Below are 6,000 nucleotides of genomic sequence, written 5' to 3' on the forward strand. Positions count from 1 at the left end.
CGTTGCCATGTCTTGAGCACGGGAATTAGTCTCTTTCATAAAGGTTTCGTATTGTCCATTCAAAAATAGTGTTGTCTATTTCTATAAACACATAAAGGCGCATAACTTCGCTGGGTGTTACGTAAACTAGTGGCTCCCCTCTCCTGACGCAGACTGAAAGGTGCTTTGCATGGAGAATTTCAACAGGAAATAGTTTCTTGCATTTCAGAATTATACAAGAATTCACTCCAGTAAGAATTCTACAAATTAGAGAAAACGCACCTGAGAAGCTGACAAATGCACTGTTTTTAGTCTATATAGTTCAAGTGTACTGGAGAGAGTGGAATGTTTGTTGGTTGACGACCATTCGGTAATATTCAGTGACACTTGTTGAGTCACAGCCACGGTTGTGGACTACAGCCTGTTTTTCACTTTCATCCAAGTTCAGGCACAGCTTTCCAGTGCCTAACAAAACTGCCTGCTGATCAGCTCCCCTCTCCAGTGCACCAAAAAAACTCACTGCTTCTGGTGAAAGATTTAAACTAGCTTTAGCTGCCTGTAACTTACAAGCAAGTACATAACATTCCAATATTTGTAAAGGAACATCATTAGCTCCACTGACCAATTTCACAAGAAGTTCATTTCCGCCTTCAAATACAAATGAAGAATGCGACCAATGAGGTCCTAGTTTAGCCGCACTTTTAGGAAGATGCAGGATTTGGGGTACATTGTATGCCATTGCACCCAATCCATACAAAGACTGTGCTCTCACAACAAACTCCGAGAGAAGATCAGATGATCTCATTATGGTCATCTGAAGTGACGGTGTCTAGTAGAAGTATATAGACACCCTCCACAAGCAAACTGGAATGTCTGACATTCTTATCCGGCAAAAAGCTATGAAGGCATGGTAATGAATAATGAAGAACCCACCACTTCCATTCACTGTTTCATTTTTTCTGATTATTCACCCTATACTAGCATTTCAGCACTAAAAGCTCGCGCTCAGCTTGACGACTTATCTCATCGCCGCAGAATTGCCCGCCTCTCACTGCTGCACAAACTTTATCATCATCCGCACCTTCACCGTATCTTCGAACCAGCGACCGCCTTCTTTCCGCGCACAGACCATATATTCAAGATAAAACGCATCAGTTGTCGCTCAGCTAACTATGCTAACTCCTTCGTTCCCCGAACAATTGTTGCATGGAATAACCTACCATCACACATTGCTACTCAAACCGATTTCGCAACCTTTCAGGAACTTTTACGAAATAGTTACGTGTAAATATCCATCATGTACCGTTTCTTCATATGTTGTTCAGTGTATATATTATTTTGATCATTTGTCTTACCATTCTGCGCGCACATTGTACAAATGGATTCATGTCTCAATAATTTGTTAACGTGGCAACTGACGCAGTTTCGAGCAACACCCCGTTTTACTTCTTTTGCATTGTACCTATTTAATTCCCTTAATTTATTTTCTCAGACAGTTTTGTATTTTCTATCCGAGTTTCACTTGCCTAATGTATTTCGTATATTGTTTTACTTGTGTATTTTGCTAAATATTGTACTTTTGTATAACTTTTGTGTTTTCTTTTGTATAACTTTTGTGTACTTCAGTTGTTTTTTCCGCAACGCGCAAAGCTCACATTTTTTTCATGTATCGGTACCCCCTATGTAATACCCCTTCGGGGGCTTTTAGGGGTATTATAAAATAAAATAAAAAACTAGCTTTCCAGATTGTGAAGTCTGATAATCTTCGTGGTGTACGTGTGAACCAATTCGGTGGCTTGATTGCCAATAACCTCCTGTTTAAAGAGGGTAAACTTTATTGTGAACCAATGTAAACATCTTTTCTCTTTTAAATGTGATCACATTTTTATTCTTTTTAAGCTGTTGTATGGTGTATATTTGTTCCAACAATCTTTCCTTTCTGAATCCTAGGCTTCATATTTGATTTATATGTATTGCCTTTTGTGATAATATAAATGCATTATTTCTGACTCATTTTTTGGGCAAATGAGGAAGCTTGCTTCTCCTTGAGGCACATTACACCTATACAACACACATAGATACTGATAGACTATAGATCTGGCAAACTAATATGAATACGCTATTACACTGATAAAAAGAATACACTAGTAGACTTGTACAAGCAGAATAGCACAGATACGTCCAGAATAGAACTAAAAGTAATTTTATCAGTGTATCAGTTGTATTGTTTCATAATGCAATAGAAAAAAACTGATATAATTTTTATTACGTTGCCCTATCAGATTTTTTGCTAGTGATCTTTCAGTGTAAATGCATATCAACTTTTTGACTAACGCTAATAACTGAACACATGGCTTTTTGTGCTGCAATTTTTCTTGGACTCCTGCTTCCCTTAAACTTATACTGTATAATATGCTTGCAAGATCAAAAAACTGGAGTATGCTTCATCAATCCGGGATATACCTACAAAAAACACAACTCTCATATTTAGTTGAAGCCATACAAAACCAACCTGTAAATTTTATTGTAGCTGCTTATTCCCATACCGCAAGCATATCAACAATTAAAGCTTGCCTTGATTGGCCAGGCTTGTCAACAAAAAAACTTACCCATTTAATTCACAAATTCTCAATTGAAACATCTGTTATTACCTCCTTGTATCTCATTGAGAATGAACTACAACCTCAAGGTACAGGTGCCAACTTGCCAAACCAATCTTTACTATTCCTGTAAAAGGCAGCCTCAGAACACACACATGCACACACATATATATCAATGAGCTACAAGGAGGTAATAAAAACATGTTTCAATTGAGAATTTGTGAAATAAACAGGTAAGCTTTCTTGTTGCCTAGCCAATCAAGGCAACCTTTAATTGTTGATATGCTTGCGGTATGGGAATAAGCAGCTACAATAAAATGTACAGGTTGGTTTTGTATGGCTTCAACTAAATATGAGAGTTGTGTTTTTTGTAGGTATATCCCGGATTGATGAAGCATACTCCAGTTTTGATCTTACAAGCATATTATACAGTATAAGTTTAAGGGAAGCAGGAGTCCAAGAAAACTTGCAGCACAAAAAGCCATGTGTTCAGTTATTAGCATTACTCAAAAAATTGATATGCATTTGCATTGAAAGATTATTAGTAATATGAATACTTATGTACAAGGTGCTTAATAAGAACAGAGTGTTTAATTTTGTAGGTAAATGTGTTAAAAAGACTAGTCATGATGTGAAAATCTTTTCATTTAATTTTACCACCCCACCTTACCACCATTCTACCTTTACACACACACACGCACACACACACACACACACACACACACACACATACACACACACATACACACACACACACACACACACACACATATATATATACTATGGCACCCATTCCATAACTCTAATGCTCCATATGATAGAAAACACGATAGAAAATTGGGCAAGTTGTTGAAGCTTCATGGCAGCTACTGCATGACAGATGCCGACAAAAGTAATAGAACGGTACAGGATACAGCACTATCAAATGAAGTTTATTGAAAGAAAACAACCAATATATAACACACATCACGTGACCAACACCCGGCCCTCTAGCATATGCAGATACATACCAAAACAACCTTCACATCACCGAATGCACATGTTTTGACAGCAACACACATGTCACGGCTGATTAATCAATGTAAAAAAAACAATTACTAAAGCACAATGCAACTCAGTGGCTTTACTTAAGATCTAACACGGCAACCTCGCTATCTTGCAGCGAGATGGATGGCTGGCTAACACTTAGTGAGCTTTTCTTTCTAATGTGATAAGCCTCCATTAATTCATGTGAGAGCTTTTCACACGTGTGTGAACAGCAGAATAGTACTTTCAAAAACTGGATGACGCCCAATGCTGCAACAATGCACAGAAAGGTGTGGATGCGCAAAAACCCTTTAAGAAACTATGGTACTTCCTTAGTCAAATGTTTAAGCACCTTCCAGTCTGACTGATATATATTTTGTAGGCTTCAAGAAAAAGGAATCGAATAAACAACATTTCGTGTGCAAGAGACAAACTGTATGCTATATTTCACTTTGCAGTCCTCCCTGCTCAGACACCCGTTGTGAAGAATGTGCTTGTTTATTGCTTCACATATTCCATTCAGCTTATATTTAAATGAAAACCCAATCCTCTCCTGGAACTTACAAGCCACCTTTTTCTGCCTGTGCAACAATTAATAGAGGGGATAATGGCAACTTTGTTCCGCTCTTGCTCCTTAAGCTTCTTCCACCCTGGTTGACCTTAAGTTCCTTAGTTAATGTGTTTCAAGATAAAAAAGCCACTGAAACTGAATAACCTGCCTCATTAAGCCTTGTCACCAGATTCCTTACACTTTCAAGGATAAGGTGAGGATAGCTCTTGGTTGGGGCATCTCTAATTGCGTGAGTGGCAATACTGTACTTAATAAGTTTTGAATGGCTAGACCTATAATCAAGAAGGGGCTTCGAAGTTCTCGACTGATATCCCCAGCATACGTGATCCCACATAAAAGTAAGCCTGATATAAGAAGTTGCAGCACATATTTTTTCTGGAACTTCTAAAGTGAAGTTGAAACCTTGCTATTGTTCTCTAAATAGCTTCAGTACTTCGATGACAGCTCTGCGAAAGTTATCATTTGCTCATGAAAAACAAATAATCATCAAATAAGCATCCACATATCTGAAAATTTTAAGAGCAAGCCCACTCAGGTTTTGATTATTTTCTGGTCAACATAACTTAAGATATTACTGAGCACTGGTGCAACACCAGAACCTATGCAGATGCCAGCATTCTGGACACATATTTTACCTTCCCACTAGACCAAAATTAACCTTAAATAGAAATCAAGAAGCTCCAGAAAGTTTGCAACAAGAATTTTGCACCTTTCAGCAAATTCCCTAACCTGTTTGATTGTGTATGCAGTCCTTAACAAACTGCAAGAGACGCACCTGCGGCAAAGAATTGTAGATCTTCTGCATCTATACTAAGGCCTGCCCATTTTCCCTGATTATGCTCCTGCAGGAAGTGTACAACAGTCTGAGAGCTGGCAGCAAGGAATTGGTCGTTGATTCCCAGCCTGTCAAGGTGTGTCTGCAGAAATTCTGAAACATGAAGCCATGATTTATATTCCGACACAATGGTTCTGAAATGGATTCCCTAAGCTTGTGTGTTTTGCACTGGAGAAGGCGCATAAAAGAAGACCTTTTTCCACCTTAACATCATTTGAGACTGTTGTCAAACTAAACTGATTCAACTTCGTGACAGCTCAACATTTTATGTCAGCTATATTGGTATAAATTTCATTAAAATTTATGTCAGTGGCTGACACACCCTCCTCCGGAAAAGTGCTTTCCAACATGACAACACAATGTCCTTTTTTGTCTCCAAGAAACCTCCAAGTTTCTGCCCCATACGTTAGCACAGGTAGAAGGCAATGATTCTATGCTTGATTGTACACAAATATATATATATATATATATATATATATATATATATATATATATATATATATATACTTTGTATTCACCATCCAGGGCCAGGGAACAAGAGAATCCAGACACCACTGACCAATTTCTGACTAAAAGAATTAATTTTTGACCTTATACATCTTGTTTTTACTGTGCATGTCCCTCACCTCCATCCAGGTTCCCAACATTTATATCTAAAAAGGGTCTGTCCTGAAAGTAATGTCAGTAAGTTTATTGTGATGTGACTGTATGTCAGAGTGGTCGAACTGGTTGAAACTAGTAGTGACGGAATTCAGCTAAGCGGCGGTCCGTCACTCAGTGTGCTCCGAACATCGGAGAGTGTTGGACGGGCCTGTCCGTGAGAGCTGTTTTTTATTCTTGTGCAAGTGAAAATGCAGCGCTCATTAGAACAAAGATTTGCGATCAAGTTTTGTGTGAAACTTGGCAATACCGCTGCGGAAACTGTTACTATGCTCGAGACTGCTTATAAAGAACATGCCCTGTCAGATTGGCAAGTGTTTCGGTGGCAC

The sequence above is a fragment of the Dermacentor andersoni genome, chromosome 7 (genome assembly GCF_023375885.2).
Source record: "Dermacentor andersoni chromosome 7, qqDerAnde1_hic_scaffold, whole genome shotgun sequence".
In the NCBI taxonomy this organism is placed as follows: Eukaryota; Metazoa; Arthropoda; class Arachnida; order Ixodida; family Ixodidae; genus Dermacentor; species Dermacentor andersoni.